Here is a 17,666-nt window from a genome sequence, read left to right on the forward strand (position 1 = left end):
AGTTCGCACATCCCTAGATAATACTCCACACCATTGAGGTTTCAAGGGGAAATGTGTGGTTAATAAAAGTGAGGGAGAAAAGTCATGAGACTGTGGAAATGGACAGAATGATATACAGAGTGATCAAGTCTTCCTCCATAAATTGAAGTACCAGAAAAATTGCTTTGGGCCTCCGAGTCTTCATCAGATTCTGCCATGCAGATTTGTAAACATCAACCCACCATTGTCACGTCCCTATGAAGGACAGCAACAGTTGGATGAGAATAAAGCAAGTAAGTATGCAAAAGGCTACTATTTTACGTAGTGCATGGTGCGCACTAAGGGTTAACTCGGAAGGTGGTCTCTATTGGGCCCTATGTTGATCTCTCCTTGCATGCCACTGTGAACAATGTCCCTGAGCTTTTTGCAGAGAAATAGAGTAATTCGTTCCTGTTTTTTCACTGTATCTTCAATGAATTTCATTTTTGTTTTCCCACTGTAAAAGCATTGATGTTAATCAACATAAACTTAAACCTGCACTTATTTGAAACATATATTTGTCAAAAATGATAGATTTGTGTGACTTATAATTGCTTAATAGTTGATTTTATTCTGTTTTTATTGTGTTTATTTTTGTAAACTGCTTAGAGCCTTTGGAGTCAGGCAGTATATATGTAAATAAAACAACAACATATTTTTCTCCTGGTTATCTTACCTCCATTTCCCTTCCCTTCCTTTCTTATCTCCCTTGTATAGGTGTATCAATTATAACAGAATCAGCTTCCATTTTAGGGGTTCTGTGCAAATGGCCTTCCATGGCCCCCATCCTACTTGGCTGGACCCTGGGTATGGGTACAGAGGTAGTCTCAGATATCATCCATGGGAAATTCATCCGTTGTTCAAAAGTGCCAAGCCAACCCCTGATGCCAGCCATGTGTGTTAGGAACTGAGATTGTACCTACCTACTGGAACTGCTCCTGCCTGCACATTTCATCAATCACGTGTGCAGAGGCTACATGAGTAAAGCTATATTCACCTAGGCTCTGTGCCTACATGCATACAGCTTGTATAGAGTAGTACTATGCAGAAGCTCAGGTGAATATGTGGAGATTGTGTATGGTATGGTGTCAGGAGTGCAATTTCACTGAATGAACAGGGTGATGGGAGTTGTAGTTCGGCAACATCTGGAGTACCACAGCTTGGGAACCCCTGGTGTACACGGTTACATGGCTATACAGAGAAAAGTTAATGTGAGCCATTATATTTAATTCATTATATCTGCGTTTCAACCAAGATTGGCTTTCAATGTGATTTACAATTAAAACCTAGAAAACATACAATATAATTAGAGATATGTTGATGGGAGGCAGTCTGTAGTGCAACCTCCTGACTGTTTTTCCAGCGGGAAGGGCAGAAGGAGTTGCAGAAAGATTCAAGGACTGGCTGAAGGTAAAGATACCAACCTATAGAGGCATCTCTTTCGCTGATCTGCACTTTTGAAAACTGACAGCAGTTGTGGGCTTATGTTGAAAGCTGCAGGTTAAAGTTTCCCCCCCGTTCTCATGATGTATAACCATTAAGTCATGTCATTCAGTAGTTTATAACGCACAGCTGTGTGGCAGAAAAGACAGTTCTTTCAAGTCCACTCTTCTATAAGTGCAGCTGCCTAATAATTCCCTCCAGTTGGCTGTCAACATCCTTCAAATGACATAATCTTTTTTTAATAAACATATTATGTTGTTAACTCAATAAGGTCAAGCTTTAGGAAGAAGGCGCGTATGTTAAAAACAAGCATTTGCCATTACTGATAAATCAGCAGCTTTTTTGAGTGCCAGTGACTGCATGGTTTAAGAACTAGGAAAGGCCCTTTCCATAAAATTTCCAGATCGGCCAAATAATAGCTGGGGGGTGAGGGGGAGGGGTTCCTTACACATCCCTCAATTTTGTAAAATCTCTTAGAGCATTGTCACATACAAGTTGCTCCAATGGCAGCATCTGTTCTGAGGTAAAAATGAGCTGTGGGGGATTTTCAGAAAGATTTCAACGAGAGGTAAAGGGTTAAACTTCTCCTGCTCACCATGGTCCAAGTGCTGATCAGTCCTCCCTATGGCTGCTGCTGTTTCCACTTGACAAACATCCACACAAAGGAACAACGAGGTGATTAATGTTGTGTCTAATTTTTAGAATGTGAGCCCTTTGGGGACAGGGAACAATCTTATTTATTTATTATTTCTCTGTGTAAGCCACCCTGAGCCATTTTCGGAAGGGCGGTATAGAAATTGAATCAATAATAATAATAATAATAACATCTGCCACACAATACACCAGATATAACTGTAGTTGAGAAGAAAGAAAAACAAGTTAAAATAACAGACATAGCAATACCAGGGGATAGCAGAATAGAAGAAAAAGAAATAGAAAAAATCACCAAATACAAAGATCTACAAATTGAAATTGAAAGGCTGTGGCAGAAAAAGACCCAAATAATCCCAGTGGTAATTGGCGCCCTGGGTGCAGTTCCAAAAGACCTTGAAGAGCACCTCAACACCATAGGGGCCACAGAAATCACCATCAGCCAATTACAAAAAGCAGCTTTACTGGGAACAGCCTATATTCTGCGACGATATCTATAACAATTGACAATAAAATTCAGCCATCCCAGGTCCTTGGGAAGGACTCGATGTCTGGATAAAACAAACCAGTCGATAACACCTGTCTGACTGTGTAAACAAGAAATAATAATAACAGTAATAATAATTTGACCCTTAGGAAATGATTTCAAAATCATTGAACTTACCTTTTGCCTTTGAATTTCAAATGCAACCTCGCATACAAGATGTTGCAGTAATCCAAACAAGAGGTGACCAAGTATGGATGATTGTGGCCCGGCTATTTGCAGGTGTCATTTGTCAACATATCATTCATTCATTCATTCATTCATTGGGGCCATTCACACAACCTACTGGGCGGTGGGGGGGGGAGGCATCCCAAACCTTGCCTTCCCCCTCAGACAATCGTTGTTTTGTTGGTGGGAGTGTGCTTCCCCCTGGCGGAACCCTCACTACCTGCTGCTGTCCAAACGCCTGTCTGTGTGTGTGGCCAGGCTGGAAGCAGCCCATGCTTGCAAACAAACAAGTAGCTGGCGTAAGGGAGCACTCACTCCCTTAACCGCAGCTAAAATAGCTGGGCTAGGTGGCACTCCCCCACTGGGATCTGGCCCCAATCCAAGTGGTACTCATGCACAGCCTAACCCGGGCTGGGCGTCCCAAGCCTGGGTTAGGCTTTGCGTGAAAACAGCCTCATTTTATCTCTCTCTACACACACACACACACACACACACACACACACACACACACTTACTTTATGCTTGCTTGAGTTATATACCTGTGTGTTACAAAAATCTAGATTAAAAATAATTATTTTCCATACAGTAACACCCCTTCAGTGGGCTTACAGACACTAATATGGGAAGAAGGGCTTTCAATAGCAACTAATTTGTTTTGATAACTTATGAATTGATCAATAGCCTCACATGAAAGGATCCCAAACAAAGGGAAAATTCAGCTGAAAATAAACAAGAACTGCTAGATTAGACAGTGGGGAGTTGTGCACTTTTGTGTAGGAACTAATGTGGGGAAGCTGTCAGGCAAACCTTTAATTTTTGCACCCAAATGAACATCAAGTTCCCTTTTTCTAGCCCTCTAGAACTTGCAACTATAATTTGTAGATTTTTCTCCATTTCTAGTCATGGTTAATAACATAAATTAGTTATGTAACTGAAAGGCACAATCTCCTAGCATTGGCTATTTTAATGTTTTATTTTAACCCCAACACAGCATATAAACCATATGGGGATAACAGAATCCAAAAACGAATCTCTTATTTCACTGACAGTCATATATTTCACTGATTGTACTTTGTACCAAGCACTGTAATTGGTTTATTTCATTTTAAAAGCCCGTTTCTGAAAATCTCTCTTGCGTACTTAGCGACCTGCTCAAAACATTGTACTCCCATTTCCCCCCCTTTAAGGATGCTGACCCTATTTTAAATAGAATGTTTTAAAGATATTCTAAAAAGGAGATGCCAGCAAAAAGCTCTTGTTTATCTGAAAGGAGCTACTTAAATGTTTAATGACATTAGCTCCTTGCAAACAACATTCATTTCCTGCATATGCAAATGTCCTTAATGTGAAACTCCCATAACAGGTAGAATGTAGAAAGTTAATGAAGCCATGTAATTAGAATCACTATAGTGACTGCATTCCCCGGAGAACAATAATGTGATAATATACATGGGTTTTCACATTCTTTGGAAACAACAGCTTATAATTTGAAAATAGATAGTAAAATATTTTCATTATCTTCTGCCGTCTCCTAAGGCAAATGGCAGGTACAAATAGATGGTATTTTTATTAACTCCCAAGGGGGGAGCGGGGTTGCCATAATGCAGTGGGAGAAAGTACATGAACCTTTCCTCAACCCTGTGTGTGCTGTGGTCATAAACAGCTGTGGGTTTTGGTTAAGATCTTCTCTTGTTGTCAATGTCATCATAGAGCAAAGCTAGAGGGCAACCAGGAGGCCAACCAGTTTAGATTTGTATCTTTATAATGAACAGAATTTGAAGAAATTAAACCTAAAGCCCAGAATGTTCAGATGGTTGCTCATGAAAACACAGAAAGTGAATGATGCATAGTTTTATAAATTGTTAGAGATATCTGACTCTATATTACGTTAAGAACATAAGAACAGACTTGCTGGATCAGGCCTAAGGCCTATCTAGTCCTGCAACCTGTTTCACACTAGGGATGTGCACGGAACCGGCTGGCCCAGTTTGGTTCGAGTCTGCACTGGACTCAAACCTGACCAGACCAGTTTGGTCTGGCAACCCCCAAAACCACCCCGGTTCTGTTCGGTCCGGGGGCGTGTACATGATTTTTTTTTACATTAAAAATATTTTTTTTTTAACATTCTCCCCTTCAGGGAAGGTCCTCAAGGCCGTGGGGGGGGGGGTGCCCAGGGATGTTTCCCCTCCCACTGCCAGCCTCTGTTATTCGGCCGGTTCTTCGGCCCATTCGGGCCTCCGTAGTTCGGCACGGTGGCCATTTGGGGTGCCACCGAAAATACACAAATGGCCTCTGCGAGTCCAGTGGGGGGATAACGGAGGCCAGCGGTGGGAGGGGGAACCCCCGCAGATGCCCCCCCCACTGCCTTGAGGACCTTCCCCAAAGGGGAGAAGGTAAAAAAAAATGTTAAAAATAATTGTGAAACCCCCCGAACAGTCGAGGGGTTCAGGGCTGGACTGAACAGGGGGTGGTTTGGTTAGACCCCAAGCCATCGAGCTGGTTTGCACTCCCCTAATTCACACAGTGGCCCACCAGGCATTTTTCACACAGCAGGCTTTACTGCAAGGCTTCACTGCGAGTTCAAAGTTGACCCCCCAAAGCGAAGCAAAAAGTGGATTATTTCACCCTGGATATAAACCAGGCTACACTCTTATGTGCAATGGAAACCCCAAATCATGTGTGAAGTTATCCCCAATAGCTCTCAGGGTCTTCCGGGTAAATCTGGCCAATCTGTGAACACACACCCTCCATTCCGGAGGAGATGCAAGTGAAAAGCCCTATGTGAAAAATGCCCAGGTGACTTGGGAAATCACACAACCAGGAGATGAGGGCATGTCCCCTCTCCTGCCGCTGCTCCTTTGCAACTGGTATTCAGAGGCATTCTGCCTCTGAATATGGAGGAAGCCAATAGCCATCAGGGTTAATAGCCATTGATAGATTTGCCCTCCATCAATTTGTCTAAGCCAGGGCTGCTCAACTTTGGCCCTCCTTCAGATGTTGGCCTACAACTCCCATAATGCCTAGCTATTGGTCACTGAGGCCTGGGATTATGGGAGTTGTAGTCCAAAAACAGTTTGGGGACCTATGTTGAGTAGGCCTGGTCTAAGTAGCAGCAGTTGACCAGGCCCTTCCTCGCTGTCGCCAGTGCCATGGCCACTCGTTCCCCTCAGGCCGCTGACAGGCCCATCCCTTGCCCTTCCTTCTTTCTCTCTTCCCCTTCCTTCTTTTTCTCTCTCTTCCCCTCTTGTCTTTCTTCCCCTCCCTTCTTCTTTCTTTCTATCTCTCTGTCTCTCCCTTTCTGAGTTAACAGATCTTGTCCATCTTGTTTCCTCATCTAATTTACACAATGGCAGCCTCCTTCTCCTGAAGGGGCTCTTTCTTCCCTCATGACCCCTCTCTTTGCAGACCCCTGCCCACTATTATATATCTAGATTCTTCTCTCCTCTACAATTGAACACATCTTCTGACCAGTAACAGTTGCATTCCAATTCATCTTAAGCATCACAGGCTCCTCCTCCCTATCTGCATATGGAATCCCTACTGCCCAGTCACCATGGTGCTTCTGCTCATGAACTCTCGTGAGATCTGCCATGCATGAGATTAGCCACAAGTATGCCTTAGAGAATTATAGATAGATAGATTGTGTGAAATCGTACTTCATTTTATGCCTGTTTTAAAACAGTTGCACTGGTTGCTGATATGTTTCAGAGCAAAATACGAAGTGCTGATAATTATCTTTAAAGCCCTAAATGGCTTAGGACCAGGTTACCTGAGAGAGTGTCTCCTTCATTATGATCCCCACCACACATTAAGGTCATCAGGAGTCAGTCGATGGCAACTCGGAGTTGAGCCTTCTCTCTAGATGCTTCTGTGCTCTGGAATGTGCTCCATGTGGCTATTAGAGGCTTAAGAGTTTTTGCCACATAAAAAGATATCTTTTTATCCTGGCTTTTAGTGATTATGGAAATGATTTTAAATTGGTTTTAATTTTGTTTTTATGAGCTATTTATTTGTTTTTATCTGTTTTTATATTTGTGAACTGCCTAGAGCTATCTTGGTAAGGCAGTGTAACAATCTAATAAATAAATAATAAATTTTGTCAGTCCTACATTTCCTGGCCATTGATTTAATGGGATGGCCCTTAGTTCCAGTGATGTGAGAGAGCAAGAAGAATTGTCTCCCTCTCAACTCTCTATAGCATGCATAATGTTAGAAACCCCTATGATGTCTTCTCTCAGTTGTCTTTTTCTAACCTAAAAAGCCCCAGGTGTAGTAGCTTTTCCTTGTAAGGAAGGTACTCTAGTCCCCTGATCATCTTGATTGCCCTCTTCTGCACCTTTTTCAGTTCTACAATATCCTTTTTGAGATATTTATTTATTTAAGATATTTGTATACCCCCCACTACCAAAATCTCTAGGCAGTTTACAACAATAAAAACAAACTAAGAAATGTTAACCATTAACACATATAAATCATCAAATTAAAATACCCATAAAAACTACCAGACAGCTAAAAAGCTTGGCTGAAAACATGTGTCTTTAGTTGTTTCCTAAAGCCGAACAGGGATGGGAACTGTAGTCTTTGTGAGGCTATGGCCATTACAATTTGGGGTGTGGGCACCAGGAGTCGAAATCGACTTGAGGGCACACTTTACCTTTTACTTTAAACTGAGAGCAGCGGATAGGGTCAGTAGGAGCAATTTCACTACCTTTCCACGTGCTCACTTCTGCACTGATGAACAGCGCTATAGTGATGGTGTTACTGGATGTTCTGGGTAAGGCCAGTCATTGCTGTTTTAACATCCTTTGAGGGTGCGGCAAATTCATTGATGTTAGGTATTTATTCTTTGCTAAACTGATGCTAGGAAAGCCAAAGTGTGTGGACGGAGGGGAATATGTTGATGAATGGGCACTCATTCTTCCAGGCACCCTTTGGCACTCATTGACCTAGGGATGACGGGATGGGGGAGGAGAGCAGATCTTGAGATAGCAAGCATGAATTGTCCCCTTTACTAAGTAGGATCTGCCTTGGTTGGTATTTTAATGGGTGACTACAAGGGAGTGTTGTAGGATATTTCCCTCAGGGGATGGGAATTTCACCATAGCTCAGTGAAAAAGCATCTGCAAGATTGCATGGGCATCTTCAGGTGAGGCTGGGAGAGACTCCTGCCTAAAGCCTCAGAGATCCTCTGCCAGTCAGTATAGACCAGGGATTCTCAACGTTGGGTCCCCAGATGTTATTGGACTTCAACTCCCATAATTCCCAACCAAAGGCCACTGATGCTGGGGATTATGGGAGTTGAAGCTCAGGAACAACTGGGGACCCAACGTTGAGAATTCCTGGTATAGACAATACTGAGCTGACTCAGTATAAGGCAATTTCTGTGTTCCTATGGGGATCATATTCTGCATTTGCTAGGAACCTCAAGTGACACCTTTCTCGTCTGTTCCACTGAGAGCCAACAGAAAATGACCCCCCCAAAAAAGCTCTGACACTAATCCCAAATCCCTCCACTGCAGTGTGCAGGGAACTTCAGTGTATACCAGCCAAACAGACAACCAGCTTTGTAAAAACTGACAGCGCTAATTACCTGTTTGGGAAGGAGAGAGCAGAGACCTGGCAATATTTTATGAATTGATCGATCGATCGATTGATTTCTATACTGCTTTTCATTAGAACAATCCCAAAGTGGTTTACAATAAAATTACAACACTGCACGATTAAAAAACCAAAAAGTATGGATATTAACTATAAATATAAAAATAATATATCTCAATTTAAAAGTTTAAAAGCCTATATAAAACTGTTACACAAAAAACAGAACAGCAGCAGCAAAAACTGTACTCTCATAAAAAAGCCTGGTTGAAGAGCCACGTTTTTACTTGTTTTCTAAAAACCGTAATAGCGGCTGAGAAGCGGATGCAAGCTGGGAGAGCATTCCAAAGCCCAGGGGCAATGACTGAGAAGGCCCTGTCCTGCTTGCTCGACAGCTGAGCCTCTCATGTGGAGCAGAGCCCCCTCTGATGATCTGTGCACTTGCTCTTCCAAGGGGAGTACAACCCCATGCAGAACCAGTTGAATCCGCTCTTCTATTGACCAACAGCACCTCCGTCTTGTCTGCGTTAAATCTCAGTTTACTAGATCGCATCCTGCCCATCACAGACTTCAGCCCCAATTCAGGTCAGCCACTGCCTCCCTGGGATCAGGTGATAACAAGAGATGGAGCTGGTGGTCATCGGCATATTGCTTACAACTCAGTCCAAGTCCCCGGATGACCTCTTCCAGTGCTTTCATGTAAATATGGAACAGAATGGAGGATAAAACTGAACCCTGAGGGACCCCACAAGCCAATGGCCAAGGTGATGTATCAGGGTAACCTTGTCCCCAATAAGGAGCCAAGAAGTAATCTCCCAGCACCGCCTTCTGGACCCTTCCCCCAAGAAAAGGACCAAAGCCACTCCAAAGCAATGCCTCCAATCCCCATAAGGACATGAGCAGCCCTGCTGAATCAGGCCCAAGGCCCATCTAGTCCAGCATCCTGTTTCACACAGTGGCCCACCAGATGCCACTGGGAGCCTACAGGGAGGAGCTGAGGGCTTGCCCTCTCTCCTGCTGTTACTCCCCTGCAACTGGAACTCAGAGGCATCCTGCCTTTGAGGTTGGAGGTGGCCTATAACCCTCCAACTTGTAGCCATTAATAGATCTCTCCTCCATAAAGTTATCCAAACCCCTCTTAAAGCCATTCAGGTTGTTTGCTGTCACCACATCTTGTGGCAGAGAATGCCACAAATAGATTATGCGTTGTGTGAAAAAGTACATCCGTTTGCTGGTCCTAAATTTCCCGGCAATCAATTTCATGAGATGACCCCTAGTTCTAGTGTTATGTGAGAGGGAGAAGAATTTATCTCTATCTACTTTCTCCACAACATGCATGATTTTATAGACCTCTATCATGTCTCCCCGCAGTCGTCTTTTTTCTAAACTAAATAGCCCCAGGTGTTGTAGCCTTGCCTCATAAGAAAGGTGCTCTAGGTCCGTGATCATCTTGGTTGCCCTCTTCTGCACCTTTTCCTATTCTACAATGTCCTTTTTTAGATGTGGCTACGAGAATTGTACACAGTCCTCCAGGTGTGGCCACACCATAGTTTTGTATAAGGGCATTATAATATTAGCCGTTTTATTTTCAATCCCCTTCCTAATGATCCCTAGCATGGAACTGACCCTTTTCACAACTGCTGCACGTTGAGTCGAGACTTTCAACGAGCTTTCCACCACGACCCCAAGATCCCTCTCCTGGTCAGTCACCGACAGCTCATATCCCATCAGCATATACTTAAAGTTGGGGTTTTTTATCCCAATGTGCATCACTTTACACTTGCCAACACTGAACCACACCCATTTGCCATTTCGTTGCCCACTCACCCAGTTTGTAGAGATCCTTTTGGAGCTCCTCACAATCTGTTTTGTATTTCACTACCTGAAAGAGTTTGGTATCATCTGCAAATTAGGCCACCTTGCTGCTTACCTCTGCTTCTAGATCAGTTATGAATAAATTAAAAAGCACTGGTCCCAGTTCAGATCCCTGGGGGACCCCACTTCTTACTTCCCTCCATTGTGAAAACTCTCAATTTATACCTACCCTCTATTTCCTGTCTTTCAACCAGCTAGCAATCCACACATGTACTCGTCCCCTTATCCCATGACTGCTAAGTTTCCTCAGGAGTCTTGGATGAGGAACTTTGTTGAAAGCTTTTTGGAAGTCCAGGTATACTATGTCAACTGGATCACCTTTATCCACAAACTTGTTGACACTCTCAAAGAACTCCAAAAGGTTTATGAGGCAAGACTTACCTTTGCAGAAGTCATGCTGGTTCTCTCCCAGCAGGGCCTGTTCTTCTATGTGCTTTACAATTTTATCCTTGAGGATGTTTTCCATCAGTTTTGCCTGGAACAGATGTTAAGCTAAATGGCCTGTCATTTCCCGGATCTATTTTTGAAAATTGCCCACATTTCTTTTTGGAAATGAATGCTGAAACAGGCCATCCATATTCAAGAGAGGGAGTGCAGCTTATGAGACTAGCTGTTTATTGGAGTCTGAGACTCTGAGGTGCAATGAGCAAAGAGGACTGTGTATTTGGGGGTGCAGAATATGCAGGCCCTTTGGAGAGCAAGGTGCAGTATTACATCTTACATTCATTTATTTTGAATGGAATTACAAGCGATGATTACCCAGCTGAATATTCCCATTGGGTTGGTGCCAAACCTTCATTGAGTGATTACACCGCAGTATCATGGAATTTAATACTCCATCTGCAGATGCTTTATATTGTCAGACACCCTGATAGTGACCATTTCCCAGGTACTCTTTATCTGAAAGCTTTTGATAAATCGTTTTTAGATCCTAGTCCTCTTTCCATCTTGGAAGATGAGTTACATCCACCCTGTATAAAGTGGTCATCCCAACAGAATGTTTTGGTTGCTAAAACATTATCATCAGAGCCAGTCAGCCTGATACATTCCGCAATTGCTGATGGTGGATTAGATAATTCTATTTTGGAAAATTACACTAAACTCATTCAGTTCCTTCAACAAGTGTTAACTGCTTCAGAAACTTACAATTCTAGAAGTAAGACTACTTCTTGCCCTTGGTTTGATTCTGACTGCCAAAAGGCAAAGAGTTGGTAGGGTATTTCAAATTGTACAAAGAAAATCCATTTTTGTATCCTATTCAGAATCTGTTAGTGCTAAAAAAGCAATATAAGCAGTTGCTCCCATTTTTTTAAAAGGGGAGGCCATTAGAGCTTTTTGGTATTGATTGATATCAATGTCCCAATTAAAGGACTTAGTCTTGTTCTGGCAACTTATTGCTCCACTCTCACCTAATAGTACTACCAGTTTATCATCCATTATTCCAGTGGAAGTGTGGGAGGCTCATTTTCATTCATTATATGCACAGGAAGGGTTGCCCAATACAGATTTGGAACTTGATAATAGTCTGCTCCCCCAGTGGGCATCAGTAATGTGTGCAGAAATTGAGGCCCTGGTTAAACAACTTAAACCTGGTAAAGCTCCAGGCAATGATTTAATTACAATTAAAGTCATAAATAGTAATTTGGAATGGTGGACTCCAGTTTGGGCCTGTCTTTTTACCATGATAGATCACACTGCACTGGTTCCAAGGAATTGGGGCATAGCCATAATAGCCACTATTTACAAAAAAGGCAAAGGGGATATTCCTGCCAATTATCATCCCATCAGCCTTTTATGTATAATCAGTAAGCTGTATGCTAAACATTTAAATGAAAAGGTCTTGGATTGGTTTGAGTCCGAACACATCTTCATGAAGGAACAAGCCAGCTTTGGAGCTGGCCATTCTCTATTAGAAGAAGCCCTTATACTGCAGCATCTGGTTGAAAAGCATAGGTTAAAACCTTGTACTGCATAGTATGCTGTATTTATTGATTTTAGATTTGCATTTGACTTAATCTCTAGAGCCAAGTTGTGGTGCAAACTAAATAATTCTACCATAGACAGATGCTTACATTGCAGTGTATGTATGGAGAAACTTTAGGCAAGGTTGTATATTGGCGCCATCATTATGTAATTTCTATATCAATCCTCTGATATCTCACCTGAATATTCTCACCCATCATCCTCTGAAACTGGCAAATAAATATATTGCAGTACTACTTTATGTGGATGATGCAGCTGTGCTATCTCAGACCCCGGTTGGCCTAAAATGAGCTTTATGCAATCTTGCTCATTTTGCAACGAGGAAGCTTTAGAGATCAATTACATGAAGACTAAGATCCTTACCTTTGGTAAGCACCCTAAAGTTCGTAATTGGCAGTTGAGCGGCCCTGGAGCTGTTCAATGAAATTGAACAATGAACTGAACAAGTTAAAATCTTGAAATATTTGAGCATAGTTTTTCAAGCCTCTGGTGCACGGAGTACTCATTTAAATTATGTTTCTCAGCCATACAAACCTTTTACTACATTAGAGGTTCATTATTGATTCCAGCAACAATAAAGCTATTTGTAACTAAAGCCTGAGCACAGTTATTACATGGCGCAGGCAGACAGCTTGGCAATTTTTGCAATTTTGCTTCACTGGAGTCTGTGTGATCAAAATTTTTAAGAAACATTTTCCAAGTAGCATGCTGTGCACCAAATGTGGTTCTCTGCCAGGAAGCTGATGTGACAAAGGTGGAGACGGTTAAATATCTTTGCTTATTGGATAAGGTTATCTTTTTATCCTGTTGGATTAGTCCCACTGACATTAGTCAATAATTTTAACATGGAGTGGAAAAGATCTCTCCTACATAAATTGAATTATTATGGCTTCTCTCAGGATGCTCTTATGATGATGGGCTTTGAACAGGCTAAGTTAGCACTTAAACAACAGGTGATGGATATGGAAGGGCAATTAGAGCAATCTTGCCTTCCAAGAGATGTATTTTTGAGTAACCAACATTTTATTTCAAGGCCAGTAAGATATCTAAATCAAATAGTCTCAAAATTCAGAATTCTAGTGCATTTTAATGTGCTTCCTACGGCTGTATTAGAAGGAAAATATTTAAAAATCCCATATGCAGCTCGGCTCTACTCTTGTAGTGTAGGTGCCATTTAATCTATGGCTCATGTCTTTCTTTACCCTCATTTTTATAAAGATATTCATTCTTGTTTTATTTCTCTCTTTTAAGTTAATTTCCCCTATATTTATTTTACCTTCAATATTTACTGTGCAACCAGAATGATTGCATTTCCTTAAATGTTGCAAAATTTTGTTACATCATCTGTAAAAAATTGTCAAGAGTTGGTTAAATCATCTTAGTAGTATTGTAGTAGTTATTTGTTGTTATCCTACTACTTATTGTTAATTTAATTTAATGTTCTTGAGTTTGCTGGTCGTTGATCATAATAAAGATTGATTGACTGACTAAATCATTCATTCATTCATTCATTGATACCTCCACAGAGTAACTCTATAACTATTCATTCAAGGAGGAGGTAGAAGAGAGATGCATGATGGCTGGAATAGCTGCTACTCAAGCTCCTCCAGCCAATCTGATTTCTAGGGGGCTCCTCCTGGCACTGCCCCAGGAAGAACTAAAATAATGGCTTGAAAATGCACTTCTAGGTTGCTTCAAGGACTATATTTTAAATAAAATTTTCCCTTCTTCTAGGCTGAGGGCAGTACCAAGAGGAGCTCCCTAGGAATCAGATTGGCTGGAGCAGCTTGAGTAGCAGCTGATCCAGCCAGTAAGAGCAAAAGTGGAACTTGCAGGTGGTGGGGGTTGTGTGTGTAAGAAGCTCCCTGCTCTTGAGGATTCCCTGACATCTGGTAAGTCTGATCTTTTACTAGCTTGTTTGTTTGTTTGTATGTTTTGTGGGGAGGGTGGCATCCCTGCTTTCTTCCTTGTTTCCTTCTTTCTGCCTTTTGCCCTTGCTTTCTGCCTTTCTCCCTGCTTTTTGCCTTAGTGCAGCCCATGACTGTGTGAATCTTCCCCATGGTTTTTATTGTCAAATCACTTTTGTTGTAGTCTTTTTTTTTCCCCAGAAGAGATTTTCAGGCATTTTTCTTGGTGTAAAGTATATTTTCAAAAGGGGAAGATGAATTGCTTCATTGCACCTTGGACAGACTAGAGTACTTCTTCTGTAAGCGATGAAATTTTCATCCTCCACACTTTCTTTATTAAAGTCATTCAGGTCTAAAGCATTACTGCAAATTCCATCACACAATTCCCATTTCCCACAATATGATTATGTGGGGAAGTATAGCTGAGATCCCTTGTCATATTTATCTGCTAGTAAGTGCCCTTACAGCTTTATTGTAATGCTATAATTCCCTAGCTATTTAAAGTTCTTTAATAAAAATATTTATTTTATTTTGCCAACAGTGGTTTAGGTCTACAATGTTTCTGCTATTAACATTTTGGATAATGCAGACAGAGATCCTGTGAGGGATTTATTTAAATATACTTCAATGGTTTATTTCAAGCCCATGCAATCTTGAATGATACACTTTTTATTTATCACATTTGTATGCCAGCTTTCCTCAAAGGAGCTTGGAGTATAATATACAAGCTTCGCCCTTTCTACAACAATCCTTACAACAAATCTGTGACATGTGATGTAGGCTGGGCTGAGAAACAGTTACTTTCCCAGAATATGTTTTAGTGTGTTTCATGGCTAAAATCTCCACAATCCAGATCCAACACTCTATGCCTATATCACACTAACCCTATTCAGACTTATTTATTTATTTATTTATTTATTTGATTTTTATACCGCCCTTCCAAAAAGGCTCAGGGTGGTTTACAATTAAAACAGAAATATAAATATAAACACCAATTAACCTCTTAAAAAGCAATTAAACAATAAGAACAGTTAAAACCTTGAAAACCAGGTTAGAGCATTAAAACAATTAAAACTAATTAAAACCCTGGAAGGCCAGGCCAAACATTAAGGTTGTTCTCACGACCAGCCCTACCCAGGTAAGGCAGTGCTAGTCCAGGTAGGGCTGGTTGTGAGGAGTGCTGGGATCACTGCCAATCCTAGTGCTCCATCCCCGGGTAGCCTAGGTTTGAAACCTGGGATAAAAGTGAGGCAGGAGAATGAGCGTGCACACCTCCTACCTCGCTGCCTGGTTGTGTGGGTGCTCATGCTGCCAGCCATCCCTTCCAGGGTGCCAGCAGACATCCTGGACATAGAGACCAAAAGAAGGAGCAGCCTGCAGTGATCCCAGTGTCCCATGATGCGTGTGCAGTGCATGGTGGGATATTTGGTGGCCGGACTGTCTTTCCCTAACCTTCTGCTCACAGCACCAGTTGCTACCATGCTGCTCATGTGGGTGTGTGAGTGACAAAGCCCTCTGCAGGCTCAGATCATGGGGGGGTGGGACTCTCCAGCCCCACTCCTTAATGTGTGAGATACTTTATCATGTCTCTGCATTCAGAAGTTTTTATGTGAATGACTTGTACTTCACTGGCATAGTTACAATTGAGTGGGTGGTGGGAGCTTGCTGACTGGGTGGGAGCTTGTTCTTTTCTCTCCCCCTCACATTTCTCAGAAGAAGAAAGTGGGCGGGAGGGGGAGTGGCCCATCTTCATATTAAAAGTGAACCTGGGTACAGGTCCCTTGAAATGCAGGATACAGCTAAGGATACTGCTGTACCTAGATTCTGCATAAAATAACTGTGAATAATAGTACTATTACTATTACTATTTATTTATTTACTTAACATATTTGTATACCACCCACAACTTACATCTACATAAATATTTATATTTATATATGTTGCTTTATTCAACAACAAAAAGCTCAAAATGGTTTACAGAGAAAAAGAAGTCCGATAGTTCCCTGTCCCCAAAGGGCTCACAATCTAAGATGAAACACAAAGTAGACACCAGCAACAGCCACTGGAAGAGCAGTTGCTCTCCTCCCACTAAATACGAGTCACTAAATATGAGTCATCACTTGAAAAGGTACCTCTGTGCTGAATTAGCACCTGAATGCCTTGTATACAGATTGTACTAGTGTTGAACATAATGTGTGAATAGGGCAACTGGCTCTCAGGTTCCTTCTTCCTCAGGTAAAATGATGTCTAGGCTAAGACCTACAGGAGCTCTAGTTATCCCTAGAGTTGCATCTGAAGTAAAAACTGATTTTGCTCATGGAATTTGTAGGAATCTCACATTCAGAAGAAGCTGAGTGGGGCAGCGTCTAAAGTGCAGTATAGGCAAGCAGGAGGAGGCGCTGAATCCCTCACTTCCTTGCACATTTCTCCCCAAACTGCTTCTCCCCAGTCATTTTTTCTCTCTACAGTAGGGCTGCACAACTTCGGCCCTCCTGCAGATGTTACAATACAACTCCCATCATGCCTGACTATTGGCTGCTGTGGCTGGGAGTGATGGGAATTGTAGTCCAAAAACAGCTGGAGGTCCAAAATTGTGCAGCCCAGATCTACAGGCATTTCTTCTCGGCATGGGGGTCTGCTGGAAGAAAAATGGCTTTAAAGGGACAATTTCAGGGAGAAAGTATGAGGGTAAGGGCTTTGCCCACCCATCCATACCATACCTTAAATCTCCCTTTTCCTTGTCATATAGGCAGTGACTGGATTCTGATTCACAGATGTGTTACCATCAGATCTAGTTTGACCCTCCTGTGAAAACCTGATTAGAAATGTTGAGAACAGTTGAGCCATGCTTGAGAAGAGTATTGTAATATCATTGTGGGAGGAAAACCTACTTGGAGGTTCCAGTGAGAGTGTTTACTAACCAAATGTCCTCACTGGGTCATCACCACTACTTTCTCTCTGTTTGCTTCAGGTTTTTCCCCCTCACACCTTTCCCGGTCAGTGTACTATCCTTTACTGTTCACTTGTAAGGACAGTGACTCCCACCATGAGTCAGTACATGGACTTAAAAGGCCACCCTTGGAAGGCTGTGCATCACGTAGCCCAGTGACTTTGTATTGCTAGGAAAAGTGTGCTTATAAGAGTGTGTCTTATATTTGGTGTGGGTACATAAAAATGGCAAAACATGGTGAAATCTGGCTTGTTTCAAGCCAGAACTTTACAAAAACTTCCTAAAATCTACCTAGAACCATCATTCTACCAGCATGTGGAGGAATCTGTCCTTTGTCTTCATGAAAAGGAGTAACAGCATGCCTCTTTTACCCCCACTCTACCCCTTTATATTTCCAGAATAGATGGGCTTACAGTTATGAAATCTGGCACAAATGAATCCCACATTGACAGGACTCTGTGTTGTTGTTGTTTTCAAAGCTATGGATCACTCCTTGGATCTTTGGTGAATGGGGGGATAAAAATTGGCTTAA

Source organism: Hemicordylus capensis, chromosome 6, assembly GCF_027244095.1.
Source record: "Hemicordylus capensis ecotype Gifberg chromosome 6, rHemCap1.1.pri, whole genome shotgun sequence".
Lineage (NCBI taxonomy): Eukaryota > Metazoa > Chordata > Lepidosauria > Squamata > Cordylidae > Hemicordylus > Hemicordylus capensis.